General features: G+C 33.2%; 1 long non-coding RNA gene across 1 annotated transcript; it reads right to left on the bottom strand.

Annotated features, from left to right (window-relative positions):
* Positions 1–18,084: 18,084 nt before the first annotated feature.
* LOC120074004 lies at positions 18,085–20,814 on the bottom strand. Its single transcript, XR_005480865.1, has 3 exons — positions 20,496–20,814; positions 19,678–19,762; positions 18,085–18,821 (listed from the first exon to the last, which is right to left on the bottom strand). It is a non-coding gene; the product is annotated as an uncharacterized LOC120074004 (long non-coding RNA).
* Between the last annotated feature and the right edge of the window lie 1,615 nt (positions 20,815–22,429).

Below are 22,429 nucleotides of genomic sequence, written 5' to 3'. Positions count from 1 at the left end.
ATTGCCTTGAAGCACCCTGAGAGTGTCCCCCTATATTATGGCAGTTTTGCACGTTTCTTTATCTGATCTCCTGTATAGGATAAGGTCACTTTATCTCTTGTCCAAATATGTTTTTTCCTACGGTGAGTGCATTAAGGCGGGACTCTAGGGTCGAAAACTACACTTATGCAGAATTGTTAAGGGTTAATAGTTCTGGACCGAACAAATGGTGACTGTAAGGTGCAGTTAAAAGATTTGTTTCTGCTTAATGGTTGAAAGTGTCCCATCCCAGCGAAGGAGCATCTGATCACCCCACCGATGATGTTTTTCCTGCCTCGCTGGGGCATCATTGCGAAATAGAAGTCTTTTCACTTAGGGTATTTGGAATCTATTTGGCTAAAACTAAAATTGGTGTTAAAATGTGGTTTTGCATAGACTTATTAAGTATTTTTTTTTTCTCTTTTCAACATTGTTTTAATGGCCATCGCACATTAGCTCTACTTAACGCCAATAAACTGACTAGTGAGAATTACGCTAGTTGGAAACACATGATCAAAATAATACTTATCATTGATGATCTCATCTTCGCCCTTACGGAGGAGCGTCATCCTATTCCACCTTCTAACACCACTCGAAAAGTTCGAGAGCCTTATGAGCATTGGAAACGGACAAATGAGAAGGCCTGAGCCTATATCTTGGCGAGACTTAATGATGTTTTGGCCAAGAAACATGAGCCCATGGTCTCAACATATTAGATCAAGGAGTCCCTGTAGGGGATGTTCGGACAACTGTCTAGAAAACTCAAGCACGAGGCTCTTAAATGCATCTTCAACTTCAAAAGGGAGAAAGACACCTTTATTTGTGAACACGTGCTTAACATGATGATCCAATTCAATGTGGTGGAGATTAATGGGTCTAGGATCGATGAGGGCAGCTAAGTTAGCATTATCCTGCATTCTTTGCCAGATAGCTTTCTGCACTTCGTTAGTAATGCGATTTTTAACAAAGTGGACTATCCCCTTACAACTCATTTCAACAACTTGCAGACTTTCCAATCCCTACTGAAAAGTAAAGAGGAGAGAGGAGGTGAAGAAAATGTTGCTTCATCTTCAAAGAAGTTCCATAAAGGTTTGACCTCAAGAAAGAAGTCTGCACCTTCTACTTCTAACACTGCAAAGTGGAAGAAGAAGAAGGGTGTGAAGGGGAAATGCACCTGCTAACCCACAACTTGTCGCCTAGTGGGGTAGGCATTCGACATCGGTTGACAAGGGAAAGTGTTTCCACTGCAACCAAGATGGGCACTGGAAGAGCAATTGTCCTCATTGGCTTAAGGAGAAGAAGGCGGCCAAGGCTAAGGAAAAACAAGGTAAATATGATTTATTAGTTTTGGAAACTTGTTTAGTGGAGAATGATGATTCTGCCTGGATTATTGACTCCGACGCCACTAATCATATTTGTTTTTCTTTTCAGGGGATTAGATCCTAGCGGCAGTTGGAGGCTGGTGAGATGACGATGAGAGTAGGCACCGGCCACGTCATCTCAGCTGTGGTAGTGGGAGGAGTCCAGTTGACTTTAGAGAAGAAATTTCTTGTTTTCCATGATGTATACATTGTTCCTGAGTTGAAAAGGAACTTAATTTCTATAAAGTGCTTGTTATAGTGTAAATATACTCTTGAATTTCAATTGAATAAAGTGTTTATTCATAAAGATGGAGTAGAAATCTGTACAGCATATCTGGAAAATAACTTGTATGTACTAAGGCTGTTAGCAATGAGTTCCCTCCATAACATAGAGATGTTTAAAACTGTCGTAACTCAAAATAAACGTCAAAAGGTTTCTTCAAAAGAAAATGGCCAACTTTGGCACCTTCGATTAGAGCACATCATTCTCAATAGGATTGAGAAGTTGGTGAAAAATGGACTTCTTAGTGAGTTAGAGGAAAATTCTTTATCAGTGTGCGAATCTTGCCTTGAGGGTAAGATGACTAAAAGACCTTTTACTGAAAAAGATTATCGAGCCAAAGAACCTCTAGAGTTAGTACATTCTGTCCTCTGTGGGCTAATAAATGTGCAGGTCAGGGGAGACTATAAGTATTTCATCACCTTTACTGATGATTACTCTAGGTATGGGTTTGTTTATTTGATGCAACAGAAGTCTGAATCCTTTAAAAATTCCAGAGAGTTCAAGGTTGAAGTTGAAAATGCATTGGATAGACAAATTAAGACACTTTGATCGGATCGAGGTGGAAAGTTTTTGGATTCGGGGTTCCAAGACTATTTGATAGTACATGGAATCGTTTTTCAACTCTCAGTGTTGGGTACACCTCAGTAGAATGGTGTAACGGAGAGGAGAAACAGAACCTTGTTGGACATAGTTCAATCAGTGATGAGTTAGCTTCCTTACCGGAGTCATTTTGGGGTTTTGTAGTGGAGACTGCAGTGTATATACTCAACTATGTTCCTTCCAAGAGTGTTGCGAGAACACCTCTGAAGTTGTGGAACGGGCGTAAAGCTAGTTTGCATTACATCCGAATATGGGCTTGCCTAGCACATGTGCTTGAGGCTAATCCAAAGAAATTGGAACCACGGTCGAGGTTTTGTCTCTTTGTAGGCTACCTCAAAGGTACATGAAGGGGTTACTTTTATGATCCGAAGGAAAATAGAGTGTTTGTGTCTACGAACGCTACCTTCATGGAGAAGGATCATATTAGGGAGCACAGTCCCCGTAGTAAGATCGTGTTACGTGAGCTTTCCAACGAAACTACTGAAACTTCAACAAAAGTTGTAGAAGGGCCTGCTTCATCAGCAAGAGTTGTTGATGATAGTTCATCTGGTAGGTCGATTGCACCTCAAGAGTTGAGGGAACCTCAACTCAGTGGGAGGGTTGTGAACCCACCTATTCGCTACATGGGTTTCACGAAAATGCTGGCTATGGTAGCCGATGGCGACGTTGAGGATTCGTTTTCTTATCAAAAGGTAATGAAGGATGTTGATCGGGATGAATGAATCAAAGCCATGTATCTCGAGATTGAGTTCGATGTACTTCAACTCAATATGTGATCTTGTAGATCAGCCTGATGGGATCAGACGTATGGGTTTTAAATGGATCTACAAGAGGAAACGAGGTGCCAATGGGAAGGTGCAAACCTTTAAGGCTCAACTTGTGGCAAAGGGTTATACCTAGGTGGAGGGAGTCAACTATGAAGAGACTTTCTCGCCTGTTGCCATGTTGAAGTCGATCCACATCCTCCTGTCCATTGCCGCTTATTATGATTATGAGATTTGGCAAATGGGCGTCAAGACTGCTTTTCTGAATGCCAATCTTGATGAGACCATTTATATGGTACAACCTGAGGGATTCATTGCCCAAGGTTAAGAGAAAAACGTTTGCAAACTGAATTAGTCCATTTATGGGCTGAAACAGGCGTCTCGATCTTGGAACATTCGATTTGATACTCTGATCAAATCGTACGACTTTGCCCAAAACATTAATGAGCCTTGTGTCTACAAGAAAATAATCAACAGTTTTGTAGTTTTCCTAGTGCTGTATGTAGACATGTCCTACTCATTGGGAATTATGCAGGACTACTGACTGTAGTTAAGAACTGGCTAGCAACCCAATTCTAAACGAATTTGGGAGAGGCTCAGTTTGTTCTTGATATACAGATCTTTCGAGATAGAAAGAACAAAGTGCTAGCGCTGTCTCAGGCATTGTACATTGACAAGATGTTGCTCAAGTAGTCGATGCAGAACTCCAAAAGGGGCCTACTGCCGTTCAGTCATAAATTTACTTTATCTAAGGAAATGTGTCCTAAGACACCTCAAGAGGTTGAGAAGATGAGTTGGGTTCCATATGCATCTACCGTTGGCAGTTTGATGTATGTAATGCTTTATACCATACCAGACATCTGTTATGCTGTGGGAATAGTCAGTAGATACCAGTCTAACCTAGGCCAGGGTCACTGGACCACAGTCACGAACATCCTCAAGTATCTTCGGAGAACGAGGGACTATATGCTCGTGTATGAAACTAGGGATTTGATCCTTACTGGATACACAGATTGTGCCTTTCAGACTGATAAGGACTCTAGGAAGTCCACTTCAGGGTCAGTTTGTACTCTTAACAGAGGAGCAGTGGTGTGGCGAAGCACTAAGTAGGGGTGCATCGCTGACTCGACGATGGAAGCCGAGTACGTAGCGACTTGTGAAGCTAATAAGGAAGCCGTTTGCTTCAAGATGTTTCTATAGATCTAAAAGTTGTTCCAGACAGTTTTTTAGGTCACCTTCAGAGCATGGGTCTACGGACCGCCCGCGACTAGACTAGGTAAGTGGGGAGATTTTGTACTGGGCCTTAGTGCCCTAGTTATTGTTTTGTACTAGATGATTGTACACCCTACTCGCGCTAGGAAAGTGGGAGATTGTGGGATTATGCCCTAACTCTCGTTGGTCTTGCAGTTTTAAACACATTTTGAACAAACGCTGTGATGTAATAAAAAAATGATATTTTATTCACTTTTGTCTATGAACATTGGATGTTTAGTGCTTAACTACAAACCAATAAACTAAAATTCTTGTGTCGTTTAACCTTAAGCATGTATGTGGTGCATAATGTGGATCATTCTTAGTGAATAACCAAAATGGCTTAATATATGGAATAGGGAAACCTTATCCTAGTAATCACTGATGCGGCCTTCTTGTAGAATAGTTCAAATGTCTTAAACTTGCTACAGTATGGTCTAATCCTTTTAATTTGCACATGGGACATGCAAGTGGGCGCATCATAACAAAGAGTGTATAAGAACGGACACGAAGTTATAGTCTCGTTATATAACGCCATTCATGACAGAGACTTCACTTCATTAGGATGACCATAGGTAACATGACCTCAATCCTGAGTGAGTTGCCTTTGAGGGCAGTCCTTTGATTTGCACGGGTGCGAGTGACCAGATCGCCAACTCAAACCTACCACTTTGGAGATTTATCTGATTTGGGAGCTGGGAACTCAGCTACACAAGATGGAATTCACTCCTTCCCCAAGGCAGGGGTAAGTAGATAGATGCTCCCTTAAAGGCTGATTCCGGGGCATGAACGATGTGCCGTAACACACCTTCTCATGGCTTGAGAGGTGTCCACACATAGTAGGACTATGTTGTATTGTTCATTAGAAGGATTAGTGGTACATAAGGAGTTAGATGTAAGTACAGAGGAAAAACGGTAAATTGGCTCAGCTGTACTTACGAGCATCTATAAAGGGTTATCGTATTGTTGATTGGTTATATCTGATAGACATAGAAATATATCTGTGGTGAGAAGAGTGCAGCTGTCAGTCTTTAGTGAAATACCTGGCTGTTAACGGATTGTGGATCTCATGGCTAAAGAGTTTAGTCAGCTATTCACGTACCATTGGAGCTTCGAGCCATAGGTTCATAAAGTCCCTTTGGTAACTCAATGGATTCATGTTGAGAATTAGTTTTTGAGTTAGTTTGAAGTGTTCAAATTGACATAAGGGGGTTCAATTATATATGATATGATTGAACTGTTCAATCATATATGATAGAGTTGACATGATGTATGAGATACATTAATTGGAGGAAAATGATATAAATATGATTTATATCTAGTGAAGGAGAAAAAGACTATGATTCATATGTTGCATATGATGTGATATTAAACCATTGGTTATAAATATAATATGATTATATTTATTTTTTAACTAAACGATTATGGGATAATTGTTGCCCGGATTTTCCTCCGTAATCGAATAAGTTAGTGGGAGGTTGCATTCAATTTTCGTAACTGAAGGATAAAATGAAAATAGTTTTCATTTTGCAAATGATTAGACATTCGCTCATCGATTGTGTATACTGCCTATCGCATAGAAAATCGAGAGCATACACAACAGCTCATTACTAAACGATCGTGTACACGCATGACTTTCCTAAACGATTGCATAGAATTTACTAAACGATCATCTAGCTTTTTTCTACGGGATCGCGCACCCGAGCATTTTACTAAATGATGGTCTATACGATTAAGCCCATTTTACTACACGATCGTGTACCTTCACCTAAATGATCAAGCATCCGTCTATATGATAGACACCCGATATCTTCCGCTTGCTTGGTCGTGGTAAACAATCGTCTCTTCCTCATTCCCTCTACCAAATCCAATAGAGCCCACACCTCCTGGATTCTCACTCCAAGAATACCGAGGGTTCCAAGTGGTGGTGTCTTCCCTGCTGCCATGTTCTTGAGGAGTCTGTTCTTTGGTAAACGACAGCGATTTGGTGGACGATATCCTTGATGATCTTAGCGAGAGCGAGTTTGACTTCCTGGACGAGAGCGAGATTTCTATGAAGAAGAGTTCTTTAACTGGTATGTATGTTGTTCTCTTTTGTTGACTAAAGTTTCAAAGCATGCCTGTAATTTGTTGTTAATGCATAACTTGTATGTTTGATTGTGAATTCGGTAATTCTGTCACACTAAGTTTGGAACGATCTTGCTCCCACTCAAAGGTACTTTTTGATATGAGTTCCTGCATATCTTTCATAAGCAATGGTCTAGCAATTAATTGCAAATATTTTATGAATGATTTTGTTACACCATTTTGTGTATGAACATGAGCTACAGGATGTTCAACACTTATCCCAATTGACATACAATAATGATCAAAAGCTTGGGTTGTAAATTCACCAGCATTATTAAGACAAATGGTTTTAATTGTATAATTAGAAAATTGTGCTCTTAACTTAATTATTTGAGCAAGTAATCCTTAAAATACAAGATTTTGACTATATTAATACTATAAAATATCTAGATAGTCCACTTGGTGGGTTAATATGTCCACATATATCACCATGAATTCATTCTAAGAATGTAGGTGATTTAGTCCTCAATTTGACTAGTGATGGTCTAATGATTAATTTGTCTTGAGAGCAAACATCACATGCTAACTCATTAGATTGAAGAATCTTCTGGCTCTTCGAAGGATGTCTATTTGAATTCTCAATAACTATTCTAATCATTATAGACTTTGGATGACCTAATTTGTCATGCCAAATTGTAAATAAGTCTGGATTCATACACTTTAGATTCATTATTGCATATGTTTTAGTTATTCGTATATTAGTATAATATAATCTAGAAGATAAAGCGGATAACTCTTCAGTATACGTTTTTTATATGAGAAGTAGATATAAATAAAGATACTCCATAATATTCTTTCTATCAGTCTCAATATGATAACCATTGTAACGTATATCTTTAAAACTAAATAGATTTCTCTTTGATTAACTAGAGAACAATGCATTGTCAATTATAAATTTTATTCCTCTAGGCAAAATAATATTTGCTTTTCCAAAACTTTCAATTAGGTTTGCAGAACCTGATATCGTATTGACTTTTGTTTCTGACATTGTCATTTGGAAAAAATATTTTCTACTTATAAATATTGTATATGTAGTTGCATTTTCTGCTAGATATAGATCTTCTTCACTCATTTTTGAGTCACCTAACATATGAAAATGATCCAGATTTCTTCATTAAAAAAAAAATAATTACAATAAGAAAAATAATACATGGAATATACAAAAGTTAACATCTACTAAGAGGAGAAAAAAGAAACATAGATGAATAAAAAAAAATAACATTAAGTCTAGAGATTTTCAAAGTCAAAAGAAAACACTTGATGTTCTATCAATTTTGTTGATTTTCTCTTCAAAAGATTAAAAAAAAGCCCACCACATCCAATTTTATCATATAGGATGGGTATAATATGTCATAATTTTAGTATACAAAATTTGGTTCCATATTTTTTTTTTGTCCTTTAGGGATGCTTGATAGAGATCAACCAAGTGTTTTGACGTATGACAGGTACGTGACTAATGCCCAGTCATTTTGCACCGCAAGCATTTATTTTCAACACTTTTTGAATTCTTATCTTGTGGAGTTTCTCCTTTGTGATCATCATTTTGTCTGACTCTTTTGAAATTTGAATGATTAGAACAACTACCACGAAAATAATAATTATTTTTTCCTCTACCACGGTCATGACCTCGACCACAATTATTATTAAAATTCACAGCATTCACTTCAAGGAATGATGTCATTTTAGTTGGTCGAGATTCATGATTTTTCATCCACGATTATTAAAATTTACAACATTCACTCTAGGGAATGTTATTGTTTTAGTTGACTGAGATTATATATATATATATATATATATATATAATCAATCTATTTCATTCAGCCATGAGAAGACATTAGATGTGTGCAGAATACTTTTAAAATATTTCTTTTAATATTACTACTGCAGGAGTATATCCAAAATGTAGAAAAATGTCTTCTCTAACATATTGATTTAAAATTTTCGAGTCTCAAGTGCATCAATTTACAACGAGGTTTAGGAAGAATAATTGATTTCTGATCGATCATATTTTTATGGCATCTATGTGTATTTTCGCATCAAACATTAATGACAAATAATTATTACCATTAATATCAAATGCTACAAATTCTAATTTTATAATATTTTCATAGTAATACTATTAAAATATTATATTTATATTAAAATTTTAATATATATCAAATATGTAAAACAACATTTAATTTATTAATTATAAAAAAGAGGAAAAAACTGACATACCTTTAGAACCTACCTTTAACGGGAGAAACGACTAAAGCTCATGCTGATAATGTATTGTAAAATCGAGGAGTACAAGAGAACACGAATATGGAGAAAATATAATATAATAAAATATATTTAAAATAAAATAAAATAACTAAACAATTAAATCAGATAAAGAAATTATAGAAATGGAAAAATATGGAAATTTCCTCCAAGACTTCTATTTAAAAGCAATTGGAAAGGTTGATTACATGGATACTAATAATGTGTAATGTTGAGACACACGAACAATACTTGGGGAAATAGAGATATGACACATGACACTAAACATGAACATGTAATGGATATCTATTATCATAATATTTATAATATAATCTATAATATATATTAAAAGCAACCGTTTTATTTTTTTGGACAATTATACCATTGCTTTGATTTATACAACCACAAGAATGTCATTCACATTAACTTTAGTAATTGTTCTATTATTTAGATATTAAAATTGTAACTTCAAACAAATGTAACATTTTTTTTTTTGATTAATTGCAAACATTAGCAAAATATAATTAAAAAACTGTTTTTCTTTGGGACATAATTGAAATTTTTTTAACCTACATTAAATAGTACTGTAAGCACGTAATAAAAGAAAAGTAATAACTTAATAAATATAACCACACAATATGATTAGTTGTTTATATTAATTAATTTTACAATTAATTAGTTTATTATATTAATTATTGGTTATATAAGTTAAACGTCATATTCTTTCTTTCTCATTTTTCTTTCACTTTTTAAAAATTAATTTTAATTAAAAAGTAATAGTTGATATAATTTTTGCTTTTTCATCTTTTAAAGTAATATATTAAAATATTACTTTTAATTATAATTAATTAGATAGTTTTAATGATTTGAAATTTCAAGAATTTTTGTAACATTCCTATCACCTCCCATTATAAAAATGAGTTTCTTTCACCCTGTTTTTATTTACCAATTAAAACTCATTGTTAGGTGGTGTGAATGTGTAAATTGAGACGACTTAACTCAAAAGTCTACACAAACTAAAGTACGTAGAAAAAGAAAGTCGTACACTTTTGCTTGCTTCAATAGCAATCGAAAGATTGAACGGAGAACTAACATAGCTTGAAGATATAATCAAGAGCTTCTACAAAAGAAATTCAAACATTTTTAATTTACTTTTATTTTGCATTTTGTTGTATTCCAAAATTAGAAGAAGGAAAGTTAGAATTCTTTTGTTCTTTTATTTTTCTTTTCTAATTTTAGTTCTCTTTTCTTTATAATTTCTTTCATCTTAAAAATACTTCAGAATGTAAGAAGATATATTTAGGGACAACATAGAATGCATGTGTTGAATCAAACACATATCCATATATTTCTAATCAATATCTCATGAATTGTATGACGATATTATTTTTTTATGGTTGTCAAGTAAATTGTAAATTTATTTCAAAGAAATTGTGTATAAACATATTTTAATTTTTTTAAAAAACTTTTTTTTTAATAAATCTTGAATCTTATTTTCATTACTTTTCGTGTATTTTTTTTTTACTTGGTTAGGATATTCGTGTCTTCTTTTAATTTATAAATTTAAAATTTAATATATTCAAATTCTATAAGAAATTTAAAAGGTTTATTTAAACCACTTTCTCTAATTCTTATAACACTTTTAGAATAAAAATAAAAAAATAGAAGAAAAAAAATAAAGTTATATAAGTTTTTAGGACAATATTTTATAGTTCTTATCTATAATTTTGTAATCTAGAATGTTTTTTTCCCTATTATTTTATAATATCAACATCGAAAAAATATATTTTATATTTTATTTTGTGTTAAAACTATATTAGTTGTTACTAAATACATATTCTATTTAAAATAAATATAGTCCAATAAATATGTTTTTTTATAAAAAAATATGTTGATATTTTTAAAAAAAATTATATTATTTGAAATATGAAAAAAATAATATATGACGATTTAAAAATATAACTTAAAAATCTTAATTGATTAAGAAAATGAAAATGAGAAAATAAGCATTTATTATTAACTAATTAATAAATTTTCAGACAAATATGATATTAAATAAATATAAATATAAAATATTTTGAAAATAAATATTTTTCTAAAAATTAACCTTGCCTTTTTGACTCAAATAATTTAAAATGAAAATATAGGTGCAAATAGACATGGTAATACACTAGTATATTAAAAAAGAGATCAGAAAATTTTTACTTCCGCTTTTTGCCCTTATAATTTTTCTTCAATTTCTATATTACCCTTTTTTCGAGTGCATGTGACTTTTTGAATGTAGGTATTTGTTTGAAAGGTAAAAAGATTTAATTTTTCTAGTTTTTAATGTACAAAATAAATGTTATATATTTGAAAATTAAGTTTTAGGTTGAATGGGTGGAAATGAGATTGACAAGACGTGACTTTTTGAGATGGGATACAATTCTTACATAGTATTTTTCTTTTGTTAAGCCCAATAGATGCCTTTCATACCAGTTGGATGCATCTGTTTGAGTAGAGGCTATTACACATCAAACTAGTCTATCGACTCTTGCATTATTTATATGTGTGAGATGCATGTGTAAAAGATACAGACTATCAATTAAGAAATCACGTCTACACCTTGTTAAACTAATTTTTATTTTATTTTATTTTTTTTTTGTCTATAATTTGCTTATTGCTATCTCAATTACAGCTAAAACATTCAAAGCTAATCGGACCAGACATAGTTTTCACCAAAATTCGTACATTTGAGAGTAAATACTAAGTGCTTTAAAAACAAATCAAGAACACCTTAAAGTTCTTTGGCAACTTGTAAATAATTTTTGCTCAAGTGGGGAGTCTCCATAATAATTTTAAGGGTGGACCCAAGTATAAAATCATTATAAGTTAAAAAAAGAAAAAAAGAAAGAAAGAAAAGAAGAAGCTAAAAACACTTATTCTTCAATGGATTCAATTTATTTTTTGCTAAAAATACTTATTTTCTATTGTATTCTTAACACCCTTAAGTAGTAAACTTTCTAAAATGGGGAAAAAGGCACTTGAAATTATTTTATAAAAAAAGTTCCACTCACTCAACATGCAAGAATGTAATCAAAAGCTATAAAGATCAACTTGCAAAAATGTAATCAAAAGCTACGAAGATCTTTAAGTAATTTTAATCACAATGAAGATTATAATACTATTGAACTATGTATACTAATTATTAGGTATCATTCTTCTTTAATTACCTTTAACCTCTTTATTTGGAAAATGAAAAGTAATCACACTGATGTCAATGACAAATAAAAGGGTATCAACATTTTTATGTGGGGGGATTTTGTTTTCCATTATTTATTCTAAAGTGATACCGATTAATCTATAATGGGACTAATTTTAGCATAAATAATTTGTTTAGAAGTGATTTATTGAAATTGATTTTCAAATGAACATTAGGATAGATGTTTGAGAGTGTTTTGACATGACAAAAATCACTCTCCTCTTAGCTATATATAATCATATAATCATTTTGCATTGCCAAAATCACACTCATCTTAACTATATATTAATATTGGACAAATGTCGAAATTTATTTTACACAAATAAAAAATCATTTAAAATTATTTTTTAGTAATTAATTGAGAGGTAATTTTTAGTGGGGCTATTCACCAAAATCGTCAGAAAATGTTGCTTAATTCATTTATTTATCAAGATATCAAATTTGGCCATAGAAAATTTCATATACTCGATGAGTTATTTGCGATCCCTTAGAGGGATTTATTAGAGATTAATTGTCTTTGGACTCTTCAAAAGGAAAGAAAAAGGCTCATTGGATTAGTTGGATAAATCTTTTCAAAAGTAAGCTTGATGGGGGAATGGGTTTTAGTGATATTAGTCTCTTTAACCAAGCTATGCTAGCAAAGTATAGTTGGAAAAATCCTGAGGAATCCGGACAATCTACTTTCAAAAACTCTCAAAGGAAGGTACTTTAAAGACGGAGACTTTTTGAAGGCTCCTTCGAGAAACAACCCATCGTTGACTTAGAGAAGTATTCTGTGGGATAGAGAGCTTTTTGCCAAAGGGTACAGATGGAAGGTGAGAAATGGTGCTCGCATTTCAATTGACAATGACCCTTGGATTTGTAGGAAAGAAAATTGTAAACCATTGAGGATTAGTAAAGAGCTCAGAGATGAAAGGGTGAAAGATGTTTTAGATGACAATGACGATTGGCAGGTGTCTACTATAAAAGACAATTTTCTTGTTGCTAACGCTGATGATATTCTTAATATCACCTAGGAAATAAGTAGTTAAAAGAGAAATTATCTAGAGCAGGAATGCCAAATGCCTTTTTTTCTTTTTTTCTTTTTTATTATTTTTTTTGTAAAAGTGTTTATCAATCAATGGAGAAAAACCCTTGTAGAGAACCTTTTGAAAAATCAAGGCCATCCCCAGAGCAAAAATTTGTGTGGAAGATTATTAATGACTCAATCTTAACCCGTGTTAATATTAAAAAAAGAGGAATCGATTCTAATACTTGTCTATCTCGTAGAAAACTCAAAAGAGTTTTTAATCGTGTTATGTGGTTGTGTAAGTTCCAAAAAAAAATGTGGTATGAATACTTCCCCATCTTATTTGATTCTTTTGATTCCTGCAGAGAAGAACAGTTGACTTCGGATCCTTGGGCTTGGACTGTGAGCAAGTTGAAGGTTGAGGATCTTCCAAAGTCTATTATCATTTTGTGGAATATTTGGAACTACATAAATCACCTTTTGAATTCGGGTGCCTGTTGCAAGAAGTGTAATGTTTTTCAAGTGTTCAATCTTTTTGAAAATTATCCTCCTCTCTCTTTAGGTAGTGCTAATGTGTTTCTGGACACGGTGAGTTTCAAGAACCGCATGAGTTATAAAAGTCGGTTCCTTCTTCCGAGTGGTTTTAGGAAGCTCAATGTTGATGCTTCTTGGTGCAGTGAAAAAAGGATTGGTGGTTTAGGGTGAGTTATTCGGATATCGAGCAAAGAATTTAAGAAGATGAATGCTCCATTCTCTTCACCCACTTGATCATCCATTTCTCGAATTATGAGGACACTCTCTTGAAATCATTCAGTGATCTCTTTTTGGTTGCTTACAATATTATGTACCGAAATTATAAAACAAACTACCGATTTTGATGGGGACCGACAGCGGACAAACGAAAACCACAATGGATGAGGTGGGAGAAAATGTGTCGGCCAAAAGATCTGTGAGGCTTAATCTTTAAAGACACTGAAGGTTCAAATAATGTTTTGCGAGTAAACAGAGTGGGGAGGGTGGTTACATCTCTTGATTTAACCATAGCTAAAATCTTGGAATGAAGATATTTTCTTCATTGTGATGTACTGGACATCCAGCAAAGCTTAAATTGGGTCTTAATTTTGGCAAGGTTTTTATGGGCCTTGAATTAATGCATGAAGCAGTCCGATGTAAATTGGGATCTAGATCTTCTATCCGTTTGTTCTAGCTGGATACTTGATGACAAAGAGTGGCGACTTTTAAAGTCATTTCCTCAAACCGTATGGATATATAATCATGGTGTAGTCTAGGTTGCACCTAATTCTATGCATCCCATTCTTTTATATAGTAAAAAAAAAAATAAAAATAATTCAATTAAAAATTTTTTTGCCATACAACAGATTATTATTGAGTTGCTCTTTAGACTGCACAAAGGCTACACCCAAGTTCTTTTCTATAATCATTTAGTGGCTGATTTTATTATATAGGAGTGGCATGTTACAAATCAACTCTTATTTTGTGCCCTATTGATGTTGATCCTAATTGTTCTTTGCCATTAGTTCAGTTGAGGGCTCTTAACTATTAGATTTGGCATTTTGACAAACCAAGTAGTCTATGAAAAGTGGGTAGAAAGAGTAAACTAAAAGCGAATAACCTTATTCTAGTTCGAACGCTTGCAACTTCTGGTAGAAGACTCTTTGGAAAAAAGACTGTTATAAAACAAGCTCTAAAAGTCCCTTCAAAAAATTTGATTTTGGTTTGGTAGTCCTTGCATGACTACATCCCAACTAAATTAAATCTGAATTCTCATGATGTTAATACATGTCGCTTTTGCCCTTTTTGTTATAAGAAAAAGGAAACAACATATCACGCACACTCTTTCATAAATTCAAGCGAGCCTAGAAAATTTGGCTACAAATCTTGCCTAAGAATCATATGGTGCTAAATCAAACATATGTATAACAGAAGATATAGAGAGAATGAAAAACTCAGCCTATGAGTAGGATGGAGGCAGTCAGTGGTATTAATAACATGAGAGAATGCAATGTGTAAAAATACAATTGGTAACCCAATAACAAAAATGGAAAACCAAATAAACCAATTGGTAATATATAGTATGAAGATAAATGTAATTAGGCTAACATCCCCCTTAAGCACAACGCAGTTTTGGAACCATAGTAAGCTTGGTGCTAAGACTCATAAACTGAGGAGAAGGAAGACCCTTTTTCATATTGTCAGCTAATTCATCTTTAGAGGGAAGAATACAAACAATCAACTGCTTGCACGACACACGTTTCCGAATGACATGATGGTCTATTTCAATGTGTTTGGTCTGATGATGCATAACGGGAATGACATCTAGGTATATGGCACTAAATATTGTCACAATACAGCAACAGAGGGGTAAGAGTGGATATAACTTTACCAATGTAGATATTTTGGAAAAAGTTTTACAATTTGGGTACAATGGCTTCTTCGCATCATCTAATAATTCTTCAAAATAATTCCAATTGTGTCATCAACATCAACATCATCCTCATCAGCTTCGTCTCTTTCACTAGTAGACACATTTTCATTGTTCCTCTTAATCCATAATGATTCACCATGAAAAATCCATGTCTGATAACTTTGATCTATACCATTAAAAAATAAGTGTTCTCTTATTTTATTCACATCTAGAGTCTTTATATTAACACACTTCAAACATGGACAACTCATGACATTCGGTATATTTGAATGTTGTAGACAATTTTTAATAAACACATCGACCCCTAAACCATACTCAGCTGACATTTTATTCATTTTCATCCATGACTTATCCATGATTGTAAAATATGCAACTTAATCTACAAAAATAATAATAATAATAATAATAATAACAAGGAAAAATTTAAAAGCATAAAATTATGATTGAAAAATATGCAACTTCAACAAATTTAGAACAACTAGACTTTTAAGATAAGCATCTTATAAATATTACATTGTCCTTGTTATTAATGTTGTTATGAAGTCCTTTTTGTGTTGGGTGCACCTTCTCCACTTGTCAACCTTCTTAAAACACGTCCAATGCAATCTTCCTATCTTCCTTCCAAATCCCCAAGAATCAAAATTTAGCCTTACACGTCAAACTTGAACCTAACAAATGAAAAACTTCACTCAACACCACACAACAACTGGCAGTGAATTCTAAGCTAAAGCCAATGGGAGGTAAGGACTCTAAACAGTAACATGGAGATGACAAGCATGAACCATTAACCACCTTACGTATAAATTAGATATACGAAAGAGAAAAAAGGCCTACTGCACGAAGCTACAAAAGATTAACGAAAATAATGTTCCTTACTAAAGTGCAGGATAATCAGTGCCTTAATTTCTTATTTTCTTCTATAGGAACCATATTGCTCAACTTGAATAACAACAAGATAGAGGATCAAAAGATGGATTGGTTAGATATAAAGAGTTATTAAACCATTTGTAAACTATAAGTAAATGTAAACACATGAAAGTTTCCAGAATATATAGTAAATGAGTAACAGAACAACTACTAGGTTGTATATGCCATTGAGATTCAAGGACGTTTATGAAATTTAGAGGATGAAAGGACTCTTCAAGGAGAGAGAGAGTTCAGCTAATCTCCAATGCCTTGAAGAAAGCAACATAAACATGGATAACACATTTGTGTTCTTGGTTCGACTATTTTTAGAACATTTGTTCATCCTTTCTTTCATTCATCGTGATTCATGACACTGTTGTTTGTGTAACAATGCACCATCTAATGAAGTATGAGGTTGAATGGCTAAACAACAATATAAATTTGACAGAATGCTTATTTCTTTTAGCTAAACCAATTTCAACTAAACAGCAATATAAATCTGCTCTGAAGAAGATAAACCCAAAATTTCTCAAATGGATACAACAAGATAAGCTACTCTTTTGGTGGTTATTAGGTTCGATGGCAAAAGAAAATGTTGTTCAAATATTCAACTATCAAATGACAGAGGAAGACAACCCCACCTGAAGGCAAACGAAAATGTTGTTCAAATATACCTGCGATGGAGAAGCTTGGATGACGAGCTCGTTTCCGATGATCGCCCGATGAAGACAACCCCACCTGAAGGCAAAAGGCTGACCAGAAGCTACTGAGAGAGGAGAGAGTTTGTTTGGGTAGGCAAACGACCGATCGGGGGTTGCAGTACTTTTGGTAAAGTGAGAGAGCTGAGAGATGAATTTTAGGGCACGCGCGCGCGAGAGGGAAATCAAAATTTTGATAAATTTAAAATAATAATAATAATAATAATGGGAGGCCTTCAATCTCGGTTTTAAACCGACATTGTAGGCCATCTTCAATGTCGGTTTAAACGACATTGAAGATCCGTTTTTTTCAACAGACATAATATATCCGATAATACTATTTTCAACCGACATTGAAGCCCGAATTTCTTCTAGTGTAATAAAGTTTATTTGAGAAGAAATAAATATTTGATCCTGATTCAAATATTAATTTTGTGAATTGGATACATATAATTAAATTTAATATAAATAAAACTTATATTAAATACCATTGATGAGGGAATTAAAACTATAGGTTATACATATATATATATTAAAATTAGATTTATTTTTAATTTTAAACTGAAGAGAGGAAATAACTTTCCTCCCCTATTCTCTCTCAACCGACGTATTATGGGTGATTGGGAGATACCATCATCTTCTTGGTTTGAGAGAGAGAGGATGACAGAAGATTCTCTCTAAGAAAAAAAGAAAAGAAAAGACTCCTAATCTCTCTTATCCTGCCAATCACTTCTCTTCTTCTTCCAAAAAGTCAGGGCCTACAAAATTTTGGATTCTCATCCTAGAGAATACAGAGAAAACCAATTGGTAGTGGCCATTTGGGATAAATTAGAGTTTCAAGTTCGTGATTTTTTTTAGAAGGTTTTTGAAGAATGGTTCTTCAAAGGTAATGTTTTTTCACTACTACAGAAATTGGATTATGTGACGTTTTTCCAATGTAAGTAAAGGGTATACCTAACGCTTATAAAAGTGTCAAGGATTCAACTGTCAAGTATAATGTGATAACTTGATTTTAAAAAAACTTCAAGACAAATGTTTTTTGATACGATTACGATATCAAGAAAGATAATATACTTGACACATGTGACATGTCAAGTATATTGATTCTTGACATTGATCACGTATCATATATGATAACTCTTGATGTTTTTTATTTGTAACTATATTGTTATTGTTAAAATGCCTTGAATCTGTTGTTGGCACTTCGTGTTCAGCATATTTATTTATTTGTAGTAATTTACGATTGGAGAGGCACTGTTTTGATGTAATTTCTGAAAAACATTCTCTCAAATAATATTATTCTCCCTCTACCCGTAGACGTAGCTACACGTATATCTGTGTGTCGATCTTCTCTATCTCTACGTTCCTTTTTTTGTGTTCATTTTGACACTTAATAATTTATAAGTTATTTAGTTCTTGACATAATTCCAATATCATGTATGTCTTTTTTTTTTTCAAATTAAATACCCCAATTGATATTCTCATTTCCTTCCTTGAATTCCTATGATATAATTTCATCAACTAAATAAATATTACATATTTAGCATCTATCAACTCAAAATATTGACTAAAAAAATCCATATATTCAACTATCATCTTTCATAAGAACAATTTCCGAAATTACAACATTATTTTCCCATGTACATGAGCAAAATAAAATCTCAACTATTCTCTTTATATGCACAACTCAACTTTTAGTAAACACTAAGATTAACTAATTCACTCTAGCAACACAACAAAGAAAATGACATTGTTTAATAACAAGTAACCTATCAACAAAATTACATTACTTAATATGTACATAGAGTGCTTCAAAGTCTGAAGATCGAGAACTAGTTGTCTGCTTGGAGGGTCATATAGTTACTATCTAAGAAAACTTGCAAAAGAAAAAAAAAATGCTTGCTTAAGTATAAAATAGAGAATTTAAAAACAAATTAATTAAACCTAAAAAAAGCTTGCACAGAGTATAAAGCATATATTTACACAAACTATCAAAGCATGAAGCAAACCCTATTCGGTTGATAGAGAAACAGGGAGTAGTTGAGAAACCCCTACCTGACACTTTAACATATGCCTCCGACAAAAGTTAGGGTAAATGAGTTCTAGTTAAAGAAATAAAAGGAAGAGAAAAGAATGTATAAATTCAGATGAAGTCACTTTACAACTATAAAAAAGTTTCAACTACCAATCATGGATGCAAGAAACATAGTATCCATGAAATTATCATAGTATCCAAAAATCCTAATATGTGAAAGTAAACATAAAGTTGAATTTCCTATTACATTATCAACACAGGAAAATATCAAATATCACCAAAAAAAAACTTTCCTATTTGATTATCAACAATTACACAATACATTTGATGTTTCCTTATATATATCATCTCAAGTGTACTTAGTCGGGAAATCCTTGAAATTTTAGAATTATTCTTTATACCTTGAAACTTTAAATCCTTTACCTAATAGATCCCCTATTTAATTCATTTACAACTTACCTAACACACTAACTAATTATCTGTGGATCTCATATTTAACCCTTCCATAATATAACAAGAATGTTATGAAAGCATTAATGTTAAAGTGAATCATAAGTTAATTAAGCATAACAGAAACTTAATTTATGACACGGAGAATCAAATGACTAATTCCACTTTGAAAATTTTGAAGAAAACTAACAAAAACATTATATTTTCTCAATGAATCATTATTGCAAAATAAAAGAAAATGTATTACCTACTGGTGCTTGCCGAAAGGCTTGGGTCCTTGTTGTTTGGTGTTTGAAGGGATTCGGCTTCTGCTGCTAAATACTCTTACAATCCTAAGAAACCCATTTGATGAATTAGAAAGGAAAAAAACTAAAGAAACGTATAGTACATTATTTTGCTTTCACACATTTTCATCAAACAACAATAGTTATAAGTTCAATAAACCATCTTGCATGAATAAAGACTAGTGAAAATAGTTTAAAAAAGAGAAGTTTGCCAAAGTTTTCTTTAAACTAAAAGAAGCGTATGCCCCCATCCTGCAAAAAGTTTAGCTCATACATTTAAGGCATTCTACAAAAAAAATCAATTCATTGCATCTTAAATCAAACATGTAAAGTTTGTTTCCAGAGAGGGCATCAATAGTCTATTTCATGAACAAAAAAAAAACAAAAAAACAAAAAAGAACTTCATCTTCGTTGGAGAACAACAAGCAACAATAAAAATCAACTCAAAGAAATTCCAAAGTCAATAGTTTCAATACCAAACGATTATAGTTTCGATGTTCAAAGAAAGAAAAAGAAGGAGAAAGTTCAACCCAGTAATCCATTTTAGGAGAAATTCCAAGAGAGAATCCTGGGCGAAAAGGCTTATTAGTAAGCTAAAAAGAGAAAATACAAGGGAAGTGAGGATTTATTGCTTATAGATATATTCATTTTTTTTTTCTAAATTTTTTAAATTGAAAAAAGAGGGTCAACCCGTAAATCATGTAAACTGGAATAAATAACAGAAGATCGAGGGGGATTCCCCAGATTTCGACAATGACGACTGCCCCCTCAAACAGATTACCTGAACTGTGAAACCTTTATCTGCTGCAGGACCCTGTTGGTGAAGGCCGGTGGAGCTCGACGATCGACTGAGTTGGAACAAACACTTGAAGGGAGATCCATGACGAACAAATGAACAAATTCTCAAATGAGATAGATGCTTGAACGAACGCTCAACGGTCAATGGAGATCCACGACGCTGGTGAATGGAGATAGACGGCGCTTGAACAGAGATGGTGAAGAATGGAGAGAAGGAGAAATGTTGAGTGACTACACGTGAAGGGATTGGAAGAAGAGAATAAGCTTTTTTTTTTTCTGAGACAGTGATAAGTTTTAAGGAATTAGGGTTTGTAGGTATAAAATAAATTTAAAAATTAATATTATACTTGATATTTAAAATGTATTAATTAAAAACATAACAAACTTGATATTTTAGAAATGTCAAGTTTTATGTTAGCGTGAAAGCAATCTGTAAAAATGTGAACCTACGCCTTTTTTCAATTTTTCTTGACATTTTATTATTAAAAAGGTAAGTAATTAAAAGTTGCAAGTGTCAAGTAACATAAAATTTGTAGTAGTGTTTTGTAAAACCCTAATTCTTCTTCTTGTCTTTTGTTCAAATTATTATAAGCATGTTGTATTTTATTTTAAATGCATAATGCTATGTTTAATTATGTAAAATTGTAAGTTATGTGAAAATTGGAATTTGAGACTGATCCCGTTTCCGCTCAAGGATCTTCACCGAATTCTTCACCAAAAACTCTTTACATGTCCCTAAACATGAACATAAGTAATGACATATCTAAGATTAACAGTTAAACTTCACTCTTGTCTTTGAATTTTAACTTGAGTCCTTAAGTGGCAGAGTAACACAGCTAACCTCTAGGGAGATGACCACTACCTGGGGAAAAGAAAACATTTGAAAGAATGAGCTACAAGCCCAATAAGTGACAATATAAAACATATGTACTGGAAACTACCAAGCAAACTTATACTTAAAACTAACTTGCTAGAAAACATTAATTAACATAATCCTTAATTGAGAGAGAACCCTTTTGTTCAATCCCTCAATGTCAAACCTTTGTTGGTGCGGAGTAATCTCAACACAACCAACACCAATTTCACCTACATGCCCGTGGTAATAACTAAGTATCGTCATACCTTAGGTACTAGGGTCCAGATACCTTCTTAAGTCCTTCAGTATCGAGTTCATCATAATCGCCATAAAACTAATTCTTTGAAATAAGCATACTTGAAAACATACGTTCATTAAATGATCATGTGCTGAAATCATATCCGTCATATAGCATGGAACCTATCATTGCATGCCTCATGAACATTAAGAATAGATATACTTAAATCATGCTTTCATAAACACCTTTAAACTAAGCATGCGTTGAAAACTCTTTGTAAGCTAGTTTGCTAGGAAACTATTTTAATCATACTTAGAAATGAAGAAAAGTATGAAACTAATCTTTTTAAATCAACATGCGTTTACTAAACATTTATAAATACTTGGTTTGTCACTCACAGTCTTAGGCGTCTTTCCTAGAGTTGATAAGCTTTCCCTATTGGTGTTAACCCTATGGAAATGATAAACACCTTTGGTTAATGTTATTAGCCCCCTTGTGAGATTAACTTACTTAATCGAGCTTCACATTTAACTTAGAGCATCAAAACTCCTTTCCCAACGCATATCCAACTTATGTGTTCAACACTTAGAAAAATACCTTAACTTGTGTTGCTTGGCTTATGTGGTCACAAGCGCTCCTTTGTGCTGGCACACCTACAACACTTATACATTATATGCCTCACTCATGCACCAACGCATGCCACCTTAATGTGTCTATGTGTGCCTTGTCGCATACCCCACACCATGTGCACTTCAGTGCAAACCTTGCGCACACGCTTGGCAGAACACCTGGCACCTACTCTTGCCTTCACGCGTACGTCCGC

Source organism: Benincasa hispida, chromosome 1 (genome assembly GCF_009727055.1).
Source record: "Benincasa hispida cultivar B227 chromosome 1, ASM972705v1, whole genome shotgun sequence".
Classification (NCBI taxonomy): Eukaryota; Viridiplantae; Streptophyta; class Magnoliopsida; order Cucurbitales; family Cucurbitaceae; genus Benincasa; species Benincasa hispida.
The sequence above is the reverse complement of the archived record's forward strand: the minus strand, read 5'-3'. Positions and strand labels throughout refer to the sequence as shown.